At 36.2% G+C, this 25,152-nt stretch overlaps 1 protein-coding gene across 1 annotated transcript in view; it reads left to right on the forward strand.

Annotated features, from left to right (window-relative positions):
• LOC143557252 (uncharacterized) overlaps positions 1-25,152 on the forward strand; it is a 28,552-nt gene that overhangs the window by 1,204 nt on the left and 2,196 nt on the right. The gene's annotated exons all lie outside the window — the stretch shown is intronic.

Here is a 25,152-nt window from a genome sequence, read left to right on the forward strand (position 1 = left end):
ATAGTGGTTTTCTAGTTAAAATGATATGTAGACGCCACATAGTCAAAAACCACTTAGCTAAGCCCCATTTCTATTAAGCGTAAGTTTTAACTAAACTTTAATAAAAAGAAAAAAAAGGTATGATTGGTTGAGACTGCCTTGACTCCCACCTCCTTTTCCGTGATGCTAGTTAACAAAATAGCGGAGGGGTGGGTTTACGCATGGTTTAACATGAGGGTAATGGTGTGTGAGGCTCCAAAATGGTGAGATGGCATGGGTTTACGCATGGTTTAACATGAGGGTAATGGTGTGTGAGGCCCCAAAATGGTGAGATGGCATGGGGTGGCGTCCCATTCGAAAACCACAACACTCGGTCTAATGGCTTGTTTCTTTCTTTGTGTATAATGTTAATTACATTACAATTTGTAACTTAGGTTACCAATACACCATGGGGAGAAAAAGTACAGTTCCTTTTCAACCCAAACTCAGATGTAGTTGCTAAAACACTTCATGTTAGCCCTTTCATGGTATGTACATATATTTAAATGTGTATAAATGGATTGTTTTATGCTGATAATTTTGTTTTCAGTAGATCGGTTTTGCCATTCAAAAGGGGGTGGCGACGCAATTTGTTGCCCCTTGCCTGCCTCTTTATTGTAATTGGATCATTTTATTTGAAATAAAAATTATAAATTAATTTTAATTACTGGTTAATTATAGGATATGCTTGGAAACTGGAAAATAAAGACAAACGTGCCCGCGGATAATATCGTGGTAAATGTTTCTGTTAACCATCCTGAGCTTGGTGAGTATTTCACTGCTTCTTTAACTGCAAATAGGATATCTTCTTCATCCATTCAACATGCGGTTTTTTTCTGGCTAATGCCTCATAAAGTTGCCATCTAGATCTAATGGAATGTAAGCAAGTTAAACTTGCCTCATATTATTAGGGTTCTTGTGGAAACGACAAAGTTATGAGAAACCCGAAAAACTATTAATAACCAATAATATTTTTTTTAATTTATTATATTTATAAGTTAACAAATGTAAAGAAAAGATAAAAAAAATTATAAGAAAATTATGTAAATCACGAAGTTACATATATGTATTTATATAAGGTACATATGTGTAGCGTACAAGTTGTTTGTAATCTTTTGAGTTACATATTTTATTTTTATCTTATTTTTTACTTCTATTTTTTTTATCATTTTTACATTTCTAACCTTATAATAAATAATAAAATTAAAAAATTGATCGATAGTAGTTTTCTCGGGTTTCTCATAACATTTTAAATCCTTTCATATCATATCCCACGTCTATTCATATTCATGTTAATTTACAAGTCTATTTGTATTCTGTTTAATATGTTTCGTTTTTACCCACTAGATAGTAGATATTGCTAAAAAAAAAAAAGATATTGCTAAACATTATGCTAAAAAAAATGAACTTGTATGGTTTGATGATGCAGGCTCTTAAAGTATGGTGGAAGAAGGTGAAGTTTATTCAACATCCAAGATATGAAAATCCATCATACAAGCAAGATGCAATTGCACGTGACAGAAATCTTGGGTGTTGCCCGGTGTTAGAAGTCGAAACTAACAATCGGCAGGAAATTGAACAAAGTAGCCAAAAAGATCGTTGGTTTAGATGGATGGATGCTAAATAGCCTAAATGGCCCTGGTGCTGAATAGATCATGCAAGTTATCCACTTCGTGTCATGTTATATGGTACCGAATTACTAGGGTGTTACATTAAATGGATGTATTAGGGACATGTAGTTCATAAGTAAGTAATGTTAGGTGCTGTTTGTTTTTTAAGACAAAAACTGTATGCAATTTGATTTCATCTTATTAATGTTAGGAGTGTTGTTTGTTTTTTAAGACAACAACTGTCTATAATTTTGATTTCATCTGATTTCATGTCTGCAACTCATGAATATGTGGTCTGAAGATTTGCAATCTGAAAATATAATATTGTTTGTTTTATAAACTGGATATCGTCTGCATAAACTGAAAATTAGTTACATATCATATATATCACAGTAGATAAAAGTCATTTAACGTCTGTAAACTGCTAAAATAATTAGTGGAGGCATATGAACTATGGAAGTGAGTGGTGGTAGACCTTGTAGTAGGCGGTGAACGGTGGTGGTGATGGACGGTTTTGGTGGGTGGTGGACGGTGATGGTGGCCGACAGTGGGTGGTGGTGGTGAGGAACGGTTGTGTTGGGTGGTGGACGGTGGTGGTGGGTGGTGGCGGTGGTGGTGGCGGGTGGTGGTGGTGATGACGTACGATGGGTGGGGGTGGTGGATGGTGGTAGCGGCGGATGGTGGGTGGTGGTGGCGGCGGACGGTGGGTGGTGGTAGTGGACGGTGGTTGTGGCCGACGGTGGTGGTGGCGGATGATGGTGGTGGATGGTGGGTGGTGGTGGACTGTTGTGTTGGGTGGTGGTGGTGGCGGCGGGTGGTGGTGTGGCGGCAGACGATGGGTGGTGGTGGTGGATGGTGGCGGCGACGGATGGTGGGTGGTGGTGTTGAACGTTAGGTGTTTGTAGGATATTAAGAAGTGTGAAGATGATTGATATTAGCTTATTATTTAAGACCATAAAAACAGTTTTCAGATCTTTTATTTTTTTTAAACAAACTGTCTTCATAGACATATGTCTGCGCGCCCGTAGACATATGCCTCTTGCAAATGTTTCATGTTTGAAGCAAAAACAAACAAAACCTTACTAAAATAATTGTTGCCAATAAATTTGCAACGAATTTATGTAACCATAAGGGTGGGAGGAGTGCATGCGGTTAGAGGTATCTGGTGTAAAATCCTAATAATATTCATCAATTCTTTTATGACATTATAAGTTTATAACTTCCGTAACAAACTAATATCTTTAACCTATCTATTTATTTCAGTAACACCCCCCCCCCCCCAATTTGGTATCGACATTTAGCTAGGGCTGGTACGTAAAACATGTACTATCGTGTTAAACATGTTAGAGACAACGCACGTAACACAAGTATCAAATATGAATACAACTCGTTTAACTATTTTATAAGTCTATAACTCAGTTTTAAGTTCCATGTAGGTGACATAATCTAATGAAATTGGTTCAATAGAGATGGCCCACGTATGTATAACCGATCAAAGAATTAGAAAAGCAGATTCATCATAAAAGCCCGCATGAGATTCTAATCCTAGAGGCTCATTCGCACAATTGCTTCAAGAATATTAGGGTTTCTACTTTCTATCAGCAAGTTTTGGTGTCACTAATTATCAAGTCGAAAAAAAATACTCTGACGGTACGTAGGGCTGTCAAAACATGTCAGAGACACGATAAGACACGATGACCCATGGTATTAAATACAAACACGGCACGATAACTAATCGGGTCATTTTTACCAAACATGAACATGTTTAGTAACTGGTTAACACGTTAAGACCTGTTAATGAACTTGTTTAAAGACAATGCATAATATATTGTGTAATGAAACACGAAGTTTCAAAACGAGCATAAAAGTCTTAATAATACATATTTGATTCGCCTAGCCAATTTATGTATATATAATGTAATTGTAGTTGGTTTTCTTGTGTAAATTAATTAAATGTACATTATATGTATGTTTGAGATTTAAAAAATTGTTGAATTTATTGTGTTTTGTTGTATATACTCTACATGTACATGTTCATTTTATCGAAGAAACTTTTGGCCGAAAAATACAACGGTAGAAAACTAAGATTTTTATAGAATTTTGACTTTCCTATACATTGTTTTCCCGATACACTTTTAATATTATTCTGTAATTAACTTTATTAGTACTAGAAAATTTAGTTTTCATATACATTTACATAACATAATAAAATACGATAAGTTTAAATCGACTATTATAATAAAAGACTATTTATTTATGCCACTTGTCACTCCTTCCTTTAGCCATTCTTATTTTTTAGCATTTTTTCAAAAACATAAATTTAACAAACATTATTTTGAATCTTGACAACTCATTTACCATACTTCCTAAAAATTAGAATTTTTCGTTTATATGGAAAGCTACAATCACGATTTACTAGCTATTTAAAACTTTTCATTATGTTTTTTTTCATAACTAAGATACCATTAGTTGTTTGTTTTTTCGTTATTCATATTTTTGTTACTATATTTTGCTTAATGTGCAAAAGTTTTAACATTTTCATTAAAATCACTTTATTTAATATTTTTAAAATTAAGAGAATTTTAGGTATATATTAAAATCATTATTAGTTTTACCTGAAACTTTGGAAACCTACAATTATGGTTTTCTTGCTAAAACTCTAATCATACGAATAATTATTAGTTTTAAACCTTAAAATCAAGTATTAAATTATATATTTTTCCTTATTAATACATATATAAGTGTGAAAACAATCACGGTTCACTATGTGTTTAATGTTTCAACAACTTTCCAAATGAAATTATCTAATCACATGGGATATGTATCAAATTATAGATATTCATTATTTAACATTTTTAACTAATATAAATGTGAGTGATTTGATTTTTCAGTTTTTCCTAAATATAAATAAATATATTATTTTAGGTAGATTTTTTTAAGGAATAAATCAAGGGTCTAATATGATCAAGCTATAATAACGGTTTTTTTATTTAATCTGGTTAGCTCATTTATCATGATTGTTTCCTGTAAATTTGAATTCTTTTATTATTTTGAAAACTACAATCATGATTTTTTAATTATTTTAAATAATTATATAGATAAAGATATATCAATTTAATTAAATATTGCAACTTCTTCTTAAAATAATCACTAATCACACGAGATTAGTATTCAAAGTTTAAAACATTCTTTATCTAATATTTTCAAGTACTATATATAAGAACATCCTGTGGTACTTTCCTAACTCATATGTTAATCAACGTTTTCACAACTATGGCAAACAAGTTGGTATGTCTTTTTCATATTTATGCCAATTGCATTCCTTGTGTAATACTTTCAACTATTTCATATATTCTTTGATAATATGATTTTTAATTGTCATAAATTAAAAATATATATATATATATAGATATATATTTCAATACAGATCGGTTGGTGACAACAAATTTATCATGCTCATTCAACTTCCGATTCAATTACTATAATACTTTGTATTAAAAGTCCGTCAGTATAATATTATTAAAAGTATCCAATTCCATAAAAAAATAACCAACATATATCTTTTTACTTGAAAGAACCTGTGTTATTACATGGACGGTTATATGTTGCCTTGTCAAGAGTTACAAGCAGACATGTATTAAATAATTTGATTATTGATAAACAAGGTAATCTGACCAATACAAGCACAAATGTAGTGTACAAGGAAATGTTCTTATTTGTAAAGTATTTGTGTAATGTTTCTTTTGTAATTCCTGTAATTTCAATGTAAGTTGTAATTGTATTAACAATATATGATAATTTTGTCGTTGATTGTATATTTCTTAATGTTTAAATTTGAAAATAAGAAATTATAATTTGCTTCCCTATGCTTTATAGGCGGGAGCACTTTATACGCCCAAGTCCGATTTTGCGTGGTGCGTGCCACTAAAGCACATGGAGGCAAATTATAATTTTCTCTTTTAAAATTTTTATCAATTAGCCGTGTAATACCCGGGCCTCAAACTAGTTAGTATAACTTTATAATAAACAAATGAACTATAGTTTGTATATATCAAAATAATAATATTTAAAAAAAAGGTTAGGATGATCCATTAAATAGTGTTACATTTATTATAGTATTATGACTCCTAGTTATGGTTAAACACTTGTTATAAATACTTCTTTCACCATCACCAATTAGCATACCATCTTTCTTAAGAAATCTTAAAGAGTTAAGAAGATGTCGAAAATTTGCAAGAAATTTGTTGTTTTGTTGTTGTTACTCTTCTCTCTCATTATCAATGCTGCCTCCACTAATTCGTTGGAAACTGCCACCACCACCATCTTGAACCCGAAGCACATATATCATCCTTACTTAAAGTCGCACTTGGTCAATACGCGTCGGCTACTTCTACCACAACCGTCGTTGTTGCCGGAAGAAATCGATCCAAGATATGGAGTTGCAAAAAGATTAGTCCCTTCTGGACCAAACCCAATTCACCACTGAAAGCTTCAAGTTCCCGTTGCATTGATCTAAGATTTCAAAATTAGATTGTTCCTTTCCCTTTATTTAATCGTGATGTTTTATTTTACATGTTTTTATATTATTGTTGATTTTTAGTTATTGATATCAAGCTTGTGTATTGACATGATTTTCTTAAATAACATATGTTTCATATCTTGGTTTATAGCTTCTGAATTGACATTAGTCATATTAAAAATATATGTTTTTATTTTCAGCGGACTTCAATTACTAAATAGGTTTTATCATATACGTAAGAATATCTCAATATTTTTGCATGGTTAATTTTAGTAAAAAAAATAAATTTTACGTTCAAACCAAACCATAGTTTTGACTAATGAATTGATCAATTTACTAATATTCAAACTGTTGGAAATAATCCAATTTCCTTAGTGTATTATAGTTTAGTTTAATATTCAAGATTCAAGATACAAAATAAATTCCTACTTAATAAAAAAGATATTGTTACGGTAGGTAAAATATTCCAATTGTGGTATGTAAATAAGTTATAAGAATTCTACTGCAATTCAATTTTCAAATGTTGAATTTAAAACATATCAAAATCACAAAAGTAAATTTTATATAGGTTTCTTGGACTTCTTGTTTTCCCTGTGTTAAATGCCAATTGTAGAATTAAATTCCGGACTATGGATGGTGATGTGCTAACGGACAAAGATGTTTAATGCAAAATCAGCTATTTCCCAAGAAATAAAATGTAAACAAAAAACAAATGTATCCAGTAAAATCTCGAATACGTATAGCCGTATAGGAAGGATGAGGGGAGAACAAACCTGAAACCTCTCTAATATCCCAAGGAATATAGCTCTCACTCAAACCCAAGACTGGTGAACGTTTGGTTCTTCGAATGGAACCACATAAAAAAAGAACACAGATTAAGAATTGTTTTCAATTCAAAATATCATGCATAAATGTAAACATGGGAATATCATGGAGAATTAGAAACGCGCATAAATGTAAACGTGAAAAATAACATAAATTAATGTGGCTTTCTTTCTTCTAGGGGGGGCTTTAGAAATTAAGCTCGATCTGTAGGATGAAGATAATCAAGCAACATGTGATCAGTCACTTTCGAAAGCCTTACTGAAGCGGAACCGAGAGAAGAAGAATTAGCTGAAGTATAACCGCTAAGGTGAACAATCCGAGACCATAGGCCAAATCCTCGGTATGCACACGCAGTAACCTCCGAAGTAAGTAAGAGACCAGAATGAAGAATGAACAGAAGCATTGAAACTAGAGATCGAAGCACTTAAAAGTATTGACACTTGGTAATTGGCCCCGAGACTAGATGGAGTAAAATATGACACGTAAGTGGGTCTATAAACTCTAGAAGAAAGTGTGCGAGATGATCAATTGGTATTAGGCATGACCGGTTGCAGGGCCGTCATCGAGGATTTAAATGCCTCGGCAGAGTAACGAGTAACAAGATCATCACCATCATCGTACTCAGTATATCCCACCAATAGCAATGCTATGGTAGGGTCTGAGGAGGGTAAGATATAGACAGTTTTACCTCTATCCCATAGGGACAGAGATGCTGTTTCCGGTGAGACCCCCGGCTCGATGGTAGTTTAGCATCAAGCCTTGGACATGAGGCACATAGCACTCAATCATCGGGACATCTGCTGATTGGTGCATGTGCCCTTGTCTTTCGGCTATCAACGCCACCACATGATGCCTGATTAACCTTCCGCCACTTTTAACGTTATTTTCACGAGATTAGTAAAATAACGTTAAAATTAGTGCAATTTTACTTTTGCCTACCCGAGGGTTCACACATATATACATCATATGTGCGCACCGCAAGCAGGGCGTGAGTAACAATATATAAAAACTAATTTTTTTAAACGACACTTTATGTTATAACAATAAAAATAGAAAAATATATTATTAAAATCAAATACCGTAATAACTAACGATTACCTAAGGATTCGTGAAGCTCTTCTAACATTGGGGAAAAATTAGCTTGGTCCTTGGTGGTCAACGACGAACTAAAAGTGTTGGTCGGCTTGTTTGGTCGTGGTTGAGGTTTTGTTCAGCATTCGCAAAGAAGGAAATAACCAAGAAGGAACGACCGCCATTTCTTTAATTTTGCATTGGATTTTTATTTTATTTTTTAGTTTTTAGTTTTAGTTTGGGCCCAATAATTTAAACTTGATTAAATGAATTATAGATAAAAAAAATTTGCCCAACAATTATAAGATAGTAAAGATGTAATCTTTTATATTTTTAAATGTATATATAAAAATATAAAAATAATAAAATTTTTGGCCCTCAAAAATTATATGCCCCGGTAAACGGTCCGACCGGCACCACCCCAGATGGCCATGACCAAATGCCTAGGGTCGAGTGTCCGTTAAGCAATTCGGGTTGAGTTTGGCAATAGTTCTCGTATGTAGATCCGGGAATTGGAAGGAGGAAACCGAGTAGCTTCGACAGTGGCGGCCATGAGAATTCATGGTCCCCGCACGAGCCGGAAAAAAAATATGCTTCTTAGGCATTAACGAACTAAATAATGTGAACTAAATTATTTTAAACAACGATTAAAGTTGTAGCAATAAACATAACAATTAGCAAATTCATTATATTATAATGTGTTTATCATGACAATGTGCTTATAAGTTATAAGTGTTTTGATATCTAAAAGTATATATATAATATCATGAATTTTATGAAACTTTTTGCCTTCGAAAAAAACGTTCCCTAGTCGGACGAGCAGATTGTCCCTCTCCAAGGCCTCTCCTATTTTACAGCTATCATAACAAATTAATAGCAAAAATACTTCAAGCACTTCAAATTTTCTATAGCTAGAAGTTAATATCCAGTTGTGTACTTTTATAATTTTAATTGAATTTTAAAAAAGGATATTGGTTTTAAATACTATCAACTTTAACTCATGTGTAGATAACACTTTCAACTTATGAAATGTTCCCCAACATTCTCAACTTTTAACATATTTTCTTATAGCACTTCCGGAGTAACAAAACACAAACTTTGTTAGTGTCTGGGGTAATAAATGTGATATACATTAACGTTATAACAATAAATATAACAAAAATATTGTAATAAAATCAAATACAATAATGGCTAACGGCTAACCGATGATTCTTGAAGCTCCCAGCAATCTTTACCAAATGGATTTTGAAAAATGCAATCAAGTGAAGACTTTCTCGAAGCGATCACTTAAAATAAAATAAAAACTACGAACCTCATTGTGTAATACCCCGTAGTATAAATGCAAACTTGTAAATTAATGAACGGTGGTTGTAAATTTTGGGGATCTGTATATAACACTCCAAGTTTTGAAGAACCCACGACTAGAACCTTAAAATACACAACTATGAAAACCAAATAAACGTTTTGATGACATATAAGACAAATATGTAACTATATGCTAGTATCTTCTTTCTCACAAATTATACCTTTAAAACACTATTTACAAATGTCTATATAGTTCCATAGTTATTAGCATACAAACCTTTAGGCTATGTGTCGTGGTTGTTAAATCAAGGATTAGATTAGTTAAAAACATCAAGTGATTGTCATGTAAGCAGCACGACCTTAACTAAGAACATCCACAATAAAGACTCTGAAAAACACCAAAAAAGACATGCATAATCAAATGTCACATAATAAAAACATCATTATTTAAACATCAAAACCGGTTAACTGAAACCGGCTAAACCGGTCAAAAACCGAACCGAAACCGACCAGAACCCAAACTGAAACCGACTGTAACTTGGTTAAGAAACCGATTTCAACCCAAACCGAAACCAATCATAAACCGGTTTTGACTTTTCTTAACCAAACCAAACTTATTTCAACTCAAAACCAGTTTGTGCACCTCTACCTCCCAAAACGACTGGACTTATAATTAATTATGCCAATATTCTAAATTATTATTAGCATAAAATAAATATACTTAACTTAATTAACTAAAACCAAACTCTGAAGTCAGCGTGAACCCGATTAAGACAACATAGTCTGGTCAAAGTGAGGCATCAGAGATCTCAAAATTTAGAAAGTGACGAATAAAAGAAAGATCGTAGTTCTAAAAAAAATTTAACTGTTATAAATATATATTATTATGGTTATCAATACCTAATATCGATTAGGCTTATTCTCCAAGTTATCTTTTCCTATGTATACATATCATTGTATCTTATTGTAAGACACACCTAATCAATGAAATCTTCCATCATTCTCCCTACATCTCTTTGTCATATGTTCAGCTATTAGGCTTATTTCACAACACGTTATCAGCACGACTCATATTCATGAAGTCATGATATATAAAGATTTGTTCAATATTGATCATCATCTCCTCCAAAAATCCTGGTGACCAAATCAACATTCAAGCTTCTCCACATGCCAGGTTTTTACTCTTTTATTAGTTCTAAAATACTTTCTTGAATTCAATTCCACGTTATTTTTATTAGGTTCTACTTTTCTAATCTGTATTAAATATACGTAGATAAATCTATTCTACATGGCATGATAAGTCAAATTTTACAAAATTAATAATTGATTACACAAATACTGAGTTTTGTTGATACATACAAGCAGTTTTGCGGTGTTCGTAATCTAAATGTTAAACTTCATTCACGTACAAGACAATATCATGAATTTTGAAACTAATCTTCATGTTAAAATTCTTATTCATTTATCTTTATGGTTTTTCAAGAGAAAAACAATTAAAATCAATAAATTAATCATAAATAAAGTTACTAAAAGATTTCGTAACAAAACTAAGACTTAATGTCATGTTTTAGAATTAATAGTCCTTTTATAGAACATAAAACGGGTTTTATTTTGAAGGAAAAGCTTAGACAGTTTGTGGGTTATGTTGAAAATTAGTTTTGTTTTATTGTATACCTCTTAAAGAATCTATATTGTAATCATACAAATTTGGTTTGAATGAAGACTTATTGTCATTCTTCCGATATACAATTATAAATTATGTGTTTTCAATTAATCAAACTATTTATGATAATTATATAGCATTAAAAGAAGTTTTACTGATGAGAAATAGAAACTAAATATAAATCTTTTAAAATAGGAACACAACAAATTTAATTTACCTAGATTATGGTTTCCTTTATTTGTGTTTTATTCAATCATCGATGATTTGAACTTATTGGTCATCATTTATTTAGTTATTTAGATATGATATATATACTACTGAGCTTTTACTTTTAATATACTTCTTTATTTAGTCAATTAAAGTTCATGTTTTCTTTATTAATATATATTGTTAATTGAATCTTTATATAATATGAAACCAAATTATATAATTTATACATGTAATTGGTTGTTGTACGGTATGTTGATCTCATATGCTCTTATAATTGGTTAATTGGTTTTTATTTTATGGCTATCCAATTCTTGAGAAAACCAATTACAACATGTTTTCTACACAATGATATAATCATATTAGATTTCTCAAAAGAATTATCATTAGTATTTTCTGTCCACGTGTGTATACATGTGTTGGATACATACATTTATGTTTAATGATAGTAAACTTAAGTTTATTGGAGAGTCATGTTCTATTAGTGAAAATTTGGTATTTACAAAAAAAAAAAAAATGATTTCTACATAACGTTAATTACATTCTAATACCAAAGTCTTAAGTATTGTTTTACTTATTTGATTATAATAAGCATTTTGTTTAACTTATGATAAGTCCTAATTTAGAACAACTATCGATATGGGATTTAATTGGATATGTATGAATATGATTTATGCTAAATAATAAAGTTAAGTTCAAGTATTAATCCATATGCATGCTTATATAATAGTAATTTATATAAGACTCGAGAGCATGTTTTCATGGTGTTTTTATGAAAGAGTGTATATATATATATATATATATTTGGTTTAATTATATTCCATAGAGTTTTATTTATAACTCGTCATATATGATGATATGTTATAATATTATGCAGTATCTAATTTGATATTATGTTTATATTGTATTCTCTATGCTATTATTTGTTTGTATATATAGTAGTGAATAGAATAACATGAGCAAAGTTTTGTTTTATTATTTCTCTAGTGATACAAATATTCTTAGATATAATATTGAAATGTCATATTCCCTAAATCTCATTATTATTTTACAAATGGTCGTAAGATTTAAGACTGACAAGATTTAAATGAGTCGGCTATGTCACTATTTCTCAAATTCTATTATGTGAAGTGAAAGATTACGTAAAAGGAAAACCGGATAAACAATTTTTGTTTCTCAAACCTCAAATAAGCTCTTGTAGGAGAAATATTGGTAAAAGAGTATGAAAGGTTTGAAGTAATTTATATCCGTATGTCCAATAAAATATTGAAAAACTATCTTGAAATGCTATAAATATGAAATCTTGAAATGAATGTGATTATATGTTAATCACTGTGATCATGGACATAAAAGAGAAAAATTGTTATAATGATCATGTTAATAATGAGATCAGCCACTAGTAGTGGCAAATGAGATTGATCATATGTGAGAACAAAATATTGATACATAAAGTGATAGAATGTGATCGTTGAATGCGATAATAAATTGTTCTCTCTTATTTATAGCATTGTATTAAAGAAGCATAATACATATACAATCATAAACCTGAAGTTTATGGATCATGATTATATAATGGCATGATCGGTTAGACCACACTGAGACAATGATGTGAAGTATATTGAATAATCAAATGATTCTTCGTAATAATTGAACATGATAAGTTTGCTTTCAAGGAAAATTATTTATTTACCAACTGAAGGAGGATGTGAATCCCTAAATTTTATGGAATTGAGAAAAGATACACATATCCTAACATGATACCATTTAGTGTTTTGAAAATCGATGCATCGTCTAAATGGTTATCAAGATCGCAACTTCATGTTTGCATAATCTATGGCTTAGCTAATAAGATAGCAAGCATATTCCATATTGGTATTTACATTCGGTTATAATAATGAATTTTATTCCCGAGTTAATAACGATAATTGGAATAAGTGTTGAACTTTATAACAAATTATGTTTTTACATAAATTGTTTTGTTAAAGACGATTACTCAACGTATGTAATTGGTTGCAAAGGCAATTATCATGAGAGCAAAGGTTCATGTTTGAATTTGAGTACATATGATTTTACATTTCTTAGAAACTAATTCACATCAAGCCAACAAGTTATGATACTTCCTTCCCATTATAATTGGTTTTTGGTCAGTAACCAAGCAATTCTCATCTAATATTTCGTATGTGTTACATACTGAAATTAATCCACCATATAACACAAAGATGAGGTCACAAATGTCACACCCTCAAAATCCACTAACGGAGTTTTACCGTCAGAGGGTGTGAACTGGCAGGATCGGAATCATCAGTTATAATCAAACCATAAAAACGTTTAAATGCAAATAAGTGCGGAAGCGTAAAAACCTTAATTCAAAAGCTGCGTCACGCAGGACGACTTAAAACCAAGGATAACTGTTAAAAGTATGTTTGCAAAATAAAAGTGTTTTCATTTAATGCATGCTCCTAAACCGCGCGCCCGCCTCGGCTACCTGAGAATAACATACTAAAAGTGTCAACACAAGGTTGGTGAGTTCACAAGTTAAATAAGATAAATCGTTTAGCGTTTTGCGTAACCTCGTTACGGCGTTTCAGTGTTGCGTAACCTCGTTACGGCGTTTCAGTGTTGCGTAACCTCGTTACGGCGTTTCAGTGTTGCCACGTTTAAGTGTTTTGCATTACCAGATAGTGTTATGTCAAATTATATATCGATAGGTAGCTAATCTATACAACAAGTATCGCTAAGTGGTTCGCGACCGAAGCTGACTGTTTATCAAGTGCCCGTCACCAGGTCAATCCAGACCATGGTAAGTGTTAGCCAAAATTACACCCACTCAACCTCCAGTTGAGCTTAACGTCGGGTGGGGTTTGTCAAACCCAGTAGTACTACTCAACAGTGACTCGCTATTCCAAATATTAACCGGTCCGATGTGTGGGACTTCAAATGTTACGTTTGCCGCTTAGCCCTTTACAAGTGATATATAATTTATAACAAAATCTTAAATATGCGTTTATCTCAGAAAATATGTTTATCGGAGTATGTTATCTCCCCCAAGTGAAAAACGTTTGAAAACAGTTCAAAGAGCGGGGTAAGTGAAACTCACTGTTTGCGAAGATTATCCCGATCTAGATCACCAAGTGATGCGCGTCGTAGAAACTCTCTAGCGTTCTAAATAACAAAGAGATTTTCTAAGTATCGGTACGTTTAACGAGTCTCTAGACTCGGCACATAATTCCTATGCACGTAACAGATTTCGTGTTTCGTTTGTGAGTCGTGTGTGACTTACACAAGTACAATTGTGATACGATACATGAGTGAGCAATTACTTTCGTGTCACGTACTAATAATGTATATCACTAGCAATTTCTCCCCGTAAGGGCAATTTGGTCACACACAACAATTAACTAGCAATTATTCCCGTAAGGGCATTTTGGTCAACAAACAAAGACTAACTAACCATTATTCCCCATAAAGGGCAATTTGGTCAATTCATGGCAATCAACTAACAACTATTCCCCGCAAGGGTATTTTGGTCAAAATACAACAATTATATAAAAACTATCATATTTCATGCATTCCTATACAACTCAGCAGCTAGTTTCGTTATGACAGAATTTCTACTTGAAAGATTGCACTAGTTCACCGATTATAACGTCTCAATTAATTCACCAAAAATTACCACAGAAGCATACATATCTTAGGTTTCCAGAACATATTTTATCTTATTTTTATTCCACATATTTTTCTTATAATGGCCAAAACATTACAGCTAACTCATATCAGTCAGATTCATGTGCAACAGAATGTTATTTGCAATTCCCATTAAACGAAAAATCCAATAAATGCAAGACCACTTGGGTTTGGTTCCTAACTCAATGAGTCAACTTCCAGAAGTGGAACCAACCCAATTGGTCTCGTAGTTCATGAGATATAACATTTACAACATAACCTAACAGCAGGTCTAACAGCTCAGCTTTGCATCACGTTTTTGTAAAATCATAAAAGTATACTTCCACTTATCCAAAAATTACGAATTTATACTTTATAGAAACTAGACTCAACCTAGTTTACTGCAGTACCCACAATCTCAATCAATTTTCACGTTTACACTTCGTTACAGTCAGTTAAACATCGTATATACATTCTGTCCAGAATCTGTTCACATCAAAACTCAACAAAATAACAATCTATGAACTATCATGCATCCATATAACCCTCTAGACACTATAACTACTATCCATGCATATCAATTACACCATACATACAAGATTAGGGTTTGTGTTTTAACTCAAATCAAAGACAACAATCAATCAAGCAACAACATCAATCTAGTTATCAATCCATTATCCAACTAACAACAATCATATTAATCACATACATACACATGATCGGCCGATTAGGGTTTATACACAACCCATTAAACATCAAAATTAAACAACAAAGAGGTAAGAGGTGATCAAGTATACCTTCCTAGCACCTAGTTCTTGGATTAATCTCTTGATTTGATGTGTATATGGGTGTGTTTGTGGACGGCAGCCGTGGAGAACAAGGAGAGAGAGGCCGATCGGGTCTTGTAGGTTTAGGATAATAATAAGTTAGGGTTTAGTTAAGGATATATTTATAATAATCTATGTTACACTCAAGTCCCTAATCTTTCAAGTGTTACATCTCTAACCTAAACTAGTTGGTTCTTGTTTCTTGTTTAACATTCCACATAACAATCAAGTAACACACATATATCTAACACATAATAATCACATAATTGGTGTTTTGACGTTTTTCGTTTATTTATCAATCGTTCGCGTCAACTCGTTTGCGTTTCGGTGCAAATCCCGAAAGACTACACATGTAGTAAGTGTTAAGCGTCATTTAAACCCTAGTTTAAATGTAATGAAGTGTGCGTTATAGATTCAACGATCTTAAAGTTTGAATTGACGGAGTTGAGTTAACGGGGTTAACCTGAAATTGACGATTGTCACATCATTCCCATGTTAAAGAATTTTCGTCCCGAAAATTTGAGTCAAGTCGTGATGAGAGCCTGAAAAAGTAAGAAAAAATTTTCAGTTTGTCATATCATCCCCTAGTAGAAAGAAATTTCGTCCCGAAATTTAGTTCATACCTCCGGTGATGTTTGACGGTTTGCCGGGTTTCGCGGTTTTCGGTGTTTGGTTAGTCCTTCAAAAAGGTGAGGATACTTTTTCATCATGTGATCCTCGCGTTCCCATGTGAACTCCGGTCCACGTCTCGAGTTCCAACGAACCTTAACGATTGGAATTTTGCTGTGTTTGAGCGTTTTGGTTTCCCAATCCAAAACCTCGACTGGTTCCTCAATGAACCGTAACTGTTCATCAACTTGTAGTTCCTCCAAAGGGACTACTTGGGTTTCATCAGATAGGCATTTCTTCAAATTTGATACGTGGAATACATCGTGTACGCCACTGAGTTCTGTTGGTAGGTCCAGTCGGTACGCCACCGGACAGTTATCCGGTACGGACCAACATACCATGGGTTGAGTTTGTTTCGCTTTCCAAAGCGAACCACACCTTTCCAAGGTGAGACTTTGGGTAACACCCGATCGTTCACTTGAAATTCGAGAGGTTTTCGGCGCTTGTCGGCGTAACTCTTTTGGCGATCTCGTGCTGCTGCCATGCGATTTCGGATTTGAACAATCTTTTCCGAGGTTTCGAGTACCAGTTCCGGACCAGTGATTTGGCTATCACCCACCTCTGCCCAGCAGAGTGGTGATCGACACTTTCGTCCGTACAGCGCTTCAAACGGCGCTGCCTTAATACTTGCGTGGTAGCTGTTATTATACGAAAACTCTACCAAGGGTAAGTGGGGTTCCCAACTTTTTCCGAAATCTCGTATGCTGTACTCATATCGAGACGGGTGCCCAGTGCGCTTTGCAGCGACTTCCAAAAGTGCGAGGTGAAACGAGAATCTCGATCGGAAATGATCGAGACAGGCACTCCGTGTCTAGACACCACTTCTTTCATGTATACTCGAGTCAGTCTTTCCATTTTGTCTGTTTCTTTAATCGCTAGGAAGTGTGCCGATTTAGTCAACCGGTCAACGATCACCCAGATGGTATCGCATCCCGTCGGTGTCTTAGGCAAACCCGTAATAAAGTCCATAGAGATGTGTTCCCATTTCCACATTGGGAGTTCCGGTTGTTGCAGAAGGCCAGATGGTTTCTGGTATTCTATCTTGACTCTGGCACAAGTCAAACATTTGCTCACGTAGGTGGCAATGTCGGCTTTCATGTTCGGCCACCAGTAAAGTGCCTTTAAATCATGATACATTTTATCTGAGCCGAGGTGGATAGAATATCGGGACTTGTGAGCTTCGTCCATCACTAGAGTTCTCAACTCTCCGTATCGTGGAACCCAAATCCGGTTCTCAAAATATCGGACCCCGTCCGATCTGGTTTCAAGTTGCTTGCTCATGCCCCGCATGAGTTCCGATGGAAAATTATCACCTTTCAAAGCTTCCAGTTGCGCATCGCGAATCTGATCGGGTAAGCTGGCATGAATCGTGAGTTGCAATGCTCTTACCCGTCTGGGTTTATCTGTTTCTTTTCTGCTGAGGGCGTCGGCCACCACATTGGCCTTGCCAGGGTGGTACTTGATGGCACAATCATAATCTTTAAGCAGCTCGACCCAACGACGCTGTCGCATGTTCAGCTCCTTCTGATCGTAGATATGTTGGAGACTCTTGTGGTCGGTGTAAATGGTAAACTTGGTACCGTACAAGTAATGCCTCCATATCTTAAGAGCAAACACCACAGCTCCGAGTTCCAAATCATGGGTCGTGTAGTTCTTCTCGTGAACCCGTAGTTGTCTAGAGGCGTAGGCTATAACCTTCTCGAGTTGCATCAGCACACAACCGAGACCTTGTATAGATGCGTCACAGTGTACCTCAAAATTTTCCGTTCCCTCGGGGAGGGCTAAAATAGGGGCGCTACAAAGCTTGGTTTTCAACAGTTGAAAAGCGGATTCTTGCGCGTCACCCCAGTTGTACTTAGTGCCCTTGTGAGTCAAAGCGGTGAGGGGTTGAGCAATCTTTGAAAATCCCTCGATGAAACGCCGGTAGTAGCCGGCCAGTCCTAGGAATTGTCGCACCTCAGTCGGAGTCTTAGGTGCTTCCCAGTTCTTGATGGCCTCTACCTTACCGGGATCGACATGGATACCATTCTCGTTGATCACATGTCCTAAAAAGTGAATCTCGCGAAGCCAAAATTCACATTTCGAGAGTTTAGCATACAGTTGTTCCTTCTTCAGTAGTTCCAGAATTATCCTTAAGTGCTCTTCGTGGTCAGTCTCGTTCTTGGAGTAGACGAGAATATCATCAATGAAAACAATCACAAACTTGTCGAGGTACGCCTTGCATACTCGATTCATGAGATCCATAAATACGGCTGGTGCGTTGGTTAGGCCAAAAGGCATAACTGAAAACTCGTAGTGACCATACCGTGTTCTGAAAGCCGTCTTTGAAATATCTTCTTCGCGCACTCTCAGCTGGTGGTAACCGGATCGTAGATCGATCTTCGAGTAGTAACTCGATCCCTGAAGCTGGTCAAACAAATCATCAATTCGGGGTAAAGGATAACGGTTCTTGACCGTCACCTTTTTCAACTCCCGGTAGTCGATGCACATTCGGAAAGTCCCGTCTTTCTTTCGGACAAACAAGACAGGGGCTCCCCATGGCGATGAGCTAGGTCGGATAAAACCTTTATCCAACAGATCTTGCAACTGAGTGGACAACTCCTGAAGTTCCGCCGGTGCAAGTCGATACGGGGCTCGTGCTATGGGTGCTGCACCGGGTGTCAACTCGATTTGAAATTCGACTTGACGAATAGGAGGGAGTCCGGGCAAATCCTCCGGGAAAACTTCCGGAAAGTCTCGCACAACCGGTATGTCTTCAATTCGTTTCTCCTTCGCGGGTTTCTCAACAATCTGCGCCAAAATTGCCGGATGACCCTTTCGTAAATACTTCTGTGCCTTCAAAAGGGTAATGACGCTGGTGGTCATGCCGCTTCTCTCGCCTCGGACCGAAATGATCTCGCCGGAAGGGGTGGTAATATGGACTATCTTATCATGGCATATAATCTCCGCTCGGTTCTCGGATAACCAGTCCATGCCGACAACGACATCGAAACTACTAAGCGTAAAAGAAATAAGGTCGATGTCAAAGACATGACCTGACAGTTTCAACTTACATCCCGCAAGTATATGAGTTGTTATTACAGTTTTACCGTTAGCTAATTCAACAGGAAACTTAGCGTCTAACGGGGTTGGAGTAAGGTCTAAAAGTTGGCTAAAAGCTTTTGACACAAAACTCCTATCAACTCCAGTGTCAAACAAAACAGAAGCAAAACAATCGTTTACAGGGAACTTACCAGACACCACATGCGGATCATTGCGGGCTTGACCCGATCCAATCACAAACGCTCTTCCTTTGCCATTTCCTCCACCGTTACTGCCACTTCCATTACCCCCATTATTGTCATTCTGTTTCAGCTTGGGGCAATCCTTCCGGAAATGACCTTCCTGTCCACATTCAAAACATCCCTTAGTCGTCATCGGTGGCTTAGGAGCACCCTTCGCCGCAAGGTCTCCTCTACATTCCTTCGCTTGGTGACCTATCCTTCCGCATCTTTGACACTTGACACGGTCACACTGGCCAACATGATGAAAGTTGCACCTGTTGCACTTTGGATATTTCCCAGCATATCCGCTCGAAACCTGCCCGCTACCGTTGTTGTTGTTGTTGTTGTTGTGATTCTGAGTGTTGAAGCTCCGAGTAAATTTGGGCTTACGGTAGTGGTGTTGCGGTGGGAGGTTTGAGGATGAAGATCTGGTGTTGTCAAACTTTCTCTTCCCGCTGTTCGGGTTGCTGTTGTTGTTATTGTCGTTACTCTGGTTGTCACGGGCTTTAACAGTCGAACCCCTCGGTGGTAACGCACCCTGGGTCACAGCCTGATCCGTCAGTTTGTGAGCCAAACGGATCGCTTGTTGGATCGTGGCTGGTCTGGAAGACGTCACCATACCCTGAATCTGTGGTGCTAACCCATCAATGTACATTTCTATCCTCTTGCTCGGCGGATCCACCATCCGCGGACACATCACAGCCAACTCGTGCGAACGAGTAGTGTAGGCTTCAATTTCTGAGCCCACCATCTTCAGCGACCAAAATTCTGACTCTAACTTCGAAATCTCTTCTCTCGGACAGTACTCCTCTCGCATCATGTTCTTGAACTCCTCCCAGTTCATCGCGTTAGTTAGTTCCAATCCAAGAATTTGCACATCTGCACATCGTCTGTGGACACCTCTGAGTGTGCCTCTGGCTCAGCCGGTTCTTTCTCCGGTTCTTCTTCGGGTTCCTCCTCGGGATCTTCCTCGGGATCCTCCTCAGGCTCCTCTTCGAAATATTCTTCAGGTTCGGCCTCAGGCTCCGCCTCAGGCTCGGCCTCGGGCCCTGCTTCGGGTTCGGCTGCGTTCTGAGCAAGTTGCATTTGCAAGACATCGCAACCCTCCAACGCTATCTCAGTTCGGGTCCTTGCTACCTGGAGTTGCTCTTGCAAGTCTATCACCTCGGCTTGCATCTTCATCATAACCTTCGTTTGTTGCTCACTAGTCTCTTGCATTTCTTTCATTGCCGCTGCCATGCGGGCAATCTCCTCCTGAGTCTCGGTTCCTTCCTTTAACAGTCCGGAAATGTTAGCTCTCGTATAGCGCATGTAACCCACGTCACGCTCAAAGCATGAAACGACAGCTGCGAGAACTCGCTCTACAGGTTCGGTTATGGGTGGTAGAGTGTTAGGGTAAGCAGGGTGGTTCGGGTGAGGCAATGGGGGAACTTGTTCACGGTAGACCATACGTCTGATCATGTTGGGGTACCAATCCCAGCTAACGTCGTTTTCATACAGGCCTCCGGATAGGCGGTACCTCTTCGGTGCAGGAGCTTCGAGTTCCGGGACTACACGGGGTGGCGAGGCAGTAGGTAACTGCGGTTCCTTCCCGTGAGCATGCGTCATCGAATCGGATGATGATTAGGGTGGCGTCGACATTCCTACAGGTAAGCCGTGTATATGCGCGCGTAAGAGTGAAGGAGGTAAAGAAATAAGATTTCAAGACTACACAAACCTATGCAGTGCGTATCATTATAACTAATGGGTCGTCGCGGTTATAGTCTAGTATGCATGTAGCTTCTAGTTCGCTATAACCAATGGCTCTGATACCAATCTGTCACACCCTCAAAATCCACTAACGGAGTTTTACCGTCAGAGGGTGTGAACTGGCAGGATCGGAATCATCAGTTATAATCAAACCATAAAAACGTTTAAATGCAAATAAGTGCGGAAGCGTAAAAACCTTAATTCAAAAGCTGCGTCACGCAGGACGACTTAAAACCAAGGATAACTGTTAAAAGTATGTTTGCAAAATAAAAGTGTTTTCATTTAATGCATGCTCCTAAACCGCGCGCCCGCCTCGGCTACCTGAGAATAACATACTAAAAGTGTCAACACAAGGTTGGTGAGTTCACAAGTTAAATAAGATAAATCGTTTAGCGTTTTGCGTAACCTCGTTACGGCGTTTCAGTGTTGCGTAACCTCGTTACGGCGTTTCAGTGTTGCGTAACCTCGTTACGGCGTTTCAGTGTTGCCACGTTTAAGTGTTTTGCATTACCAGATAGTGTTATGTCAAATTATATATCGATAGGTAGCTAATCTATACAACAAGTATCGCTAAGTGGTTCGCGACCGAAGCTGACTGTTTATCAAGTGCCCGTCACCAGGTCAATCCAGACCATGGTAAGTGTTAGCCAAAATTACACCCACTCAACCTCCAGTTGAGCTTAACGTCGGGTGGGGTTTGTCAAACCCAGTAGTACTACTCAACAGTGACTCGCTATTCCAAATATTAACCGGTCCGATGTGTGGGACTTCAAATGTTACGTTTGCCGCTTAGCCCTTTACAAGTGATATATAATTTATAACAAAATCTTAAATATGCGTTTATCTCAGAAAATATGTTTATCGGAGTATGTTATCTCCCCCAAGTGAAAAACGTTTGAAAACAGTTCAAAGAGCGGGGTAAGTGAAACTCACTGTTTGCGAAGATTATCCCGATCTAGATCACCAAGTGATGCGCGTCGTAGAAACTCTCTAGCGTTCTAAATAACAAAGAGATTTTCTAAGTATCGGTACGTTTAACGAGTCTCTAGACTCGGCACATAATTCCTATGCACGTAACAGATTTCGTGTTTCGTTTGTGAGTCGTGTGTGACTTACACAAGTACAATTGTGATACGATACATGAGTGAGCAATTACTTTCGTGTCACGTACTAATAATGTATATCACTAGCAATTTCTCCCCGTAAGGGCAATTTGGTCACACACAACAATTAACTAGCAATTATTCCCGTAAGGGCATTTTGGTCAACAAACAAAGACTAACTAACCATTATTCCCCATAAAGGGCAATTTGGTCAATTCATGGCAATCAACTAACAACTATTCCCCGCAAGGGTATTTTGGTCAAAATACAACAATTATATAAAAACTATCATATTTCATGCATTCCTATACAACTCAGCAGCTAGTTTCGTTATGACAGAATTTCTACTTGAAAGATTGCACTAGTTCACCGATTATAACGTCTCAATTAATTCACCAAAAATTACCACAGAAGAATACATATCTTAGGTTTCCAGAACATATTTTATCTTATTTTTATTCCACATATTTTTCTTATAATGATCAAAACATTACAGCTAACTCATATCAGTCAGATTCATGTGCAACAGAATGTTATTTGCAATTCCCATTAAACGAAAAATCCAATAAATGCAAGACCACTTGGGTTTGGTTCCTAACTCAATGAGTCAACTTCCAGAAGTGGAACCAACCCAATTGGTCTCGTAGTTCATGAGATATAACATTTACAACATAACCTAACAGCAGGTCTAACAGCTCAGCTTTGCATCACGTTTTTGTAAAATCATAAAAGTATACTTCCACTTATCCAAAAATTACGAATTTATACTTTATAGAAACTAGACTCAACCTAGTTTACTGCAGTACCCACAATCTCAATCAATTTTCACGTTTACACTTCGTTACAGTCAGTTAAACATCGTATATACATTCTGTCCAGAATCTGTTCACATCAAAACTCAACAAAATAACAATCTATGAACTATCATGCATCCATATAACCCTCTAGACACTATAACTACTATCCATGCATATCAATTACACCATACATACAAGATTAGGGTTTGTGTTTTAACTCAAATCAAAGACAACAATCAATCAAGCAACAACATCAATCTAGTTATCAATCCATTATCCAACTAACAACAATCATATTAATCACATACATACACATGATCGGCCGATTAGGGTTTATACACAACCCATTAAACATCAAAATTAAACAACAAAGAGGTAAGAGGTGATCAAGTATACCTTCCTAGCACCTAGTTCTTGGATTAATCTCTTGATTTGATGTGTATATGGGTGTGTTTGTGGACGGCAGCCGTGGAGAACAAGGAGAGAGGCCGATCGGGTCTTGTAGGTTTAGGATAATAATAAGTTAGGGTTTAGTTAAGGATATATTTATAATAATCTATGTTACACTCAAGTCCCTAATCTTTCAAGTGTTACATCTCTAACCTAAACTAGTTGGTTCTTGTTTCTTGTTTAACATTCCACATAACAATCAAGTAACACACATATATCTAACACATAATAATCACATAATTGGTGTTTTGACGTTTTTTCGTTTATTTATCAATCGTTCGCGTCAACTCGTTTGCGTTTCGGTGCAAATCCCGAAAGACTACACATGTAGTAAGTGTTAAGCGTCATTTAAACCCTAGTTTAAATGTAATGAAGTGTGCGTTATAGATTCAACGATCTTAAAGTTTGAATTGACGGAGTTGAGTTAACGGGGTTAACCTGAAATTGACGATTGTCACAACAAAGGAAGTTGGGAATTTATGTCGGTATTATATATTATTTATAATTATATACTTAGAGCCACTAATGAGATATTTGCTTATGGCTCGTTAGTTTTCACTTAGTGAATCAACATTCCCAACATTAAGGGGAGATATAAAGCAGTTGGAATGAATTATCAATGATCCTCAAACTAAACTATATGAACTAAAAGTTCAAAGGATAATTCACGAATAAAGATCAACGAATGAATTACCGGACAATTCACTGACCAAAAGAGAGTGTCTAGCTAAGACACCTATACGAACTGCTAATGCTCCAATTAATAAATGTCCCGGATGGACAAACGCATATTGATAATAATTCTAATGCACGCTTGTAGCGTGGTAGATTGATCGGTTCCAAAGGTAAAATTTCTTCGAAAATTGGAGCAAGTAATAAAGATGGTTAAGTCGAAGTGCATTAAAAGGTCTCTTAAATGAGATTAGACATGATGGTTCTTAAAGAACCTTAGGTACCTGAAAACAAAGAGCTCTATGTCTATAAAGATATATGGAATCGCAACCAGTGATTCAGTCACACTTTACGAAGGTACCGTTTGGCACGAACGACGTCGTCCGGTTCAAGTACTCTGTCCGTTACGCTTTCGTTGACCTTGACCTCGCAACTCATCCTCCACCGGATCATCTGTCGGGTCAACAGGCGCGTAGTATCGCACAAACTAATGGACCTGTGTAAGTGTTTATTTAATTTAAGTATTAGTGTATGTATTACTTATTAAATAAAAGCTGTACTTGATTTTAGTTGGTAGGTTAATGTGAATGTGAATATGTGATTATAAGATGATTACATAGATCTGCTGCTTATTATTTATTAAGAATGATTTAACTTCAGACCGAAAATTGACGAAACTGAACCAAAATTAACCAAAAATCGGTTATCTTTTTTTTTTACAACCGGTTAACCAAACGAACT

The sequence above is a fragment of the Bidens hawaiensis genome, unplaced genomic scaffold (assembly GCF_021521415.1).
Source record: "Bidens hawaiensis isolate Kalapana, Puna unplaced genomic scaffold, B.hawaiensis_p1.1 tig00018849_1, whole genome shotgun sequence".
NCBI lineage: Eukaryota > Viridiplantae > Streptophyta > Magnoliopsida > Asterales > Asteraceae > Bidens > Bidens hawaiensis.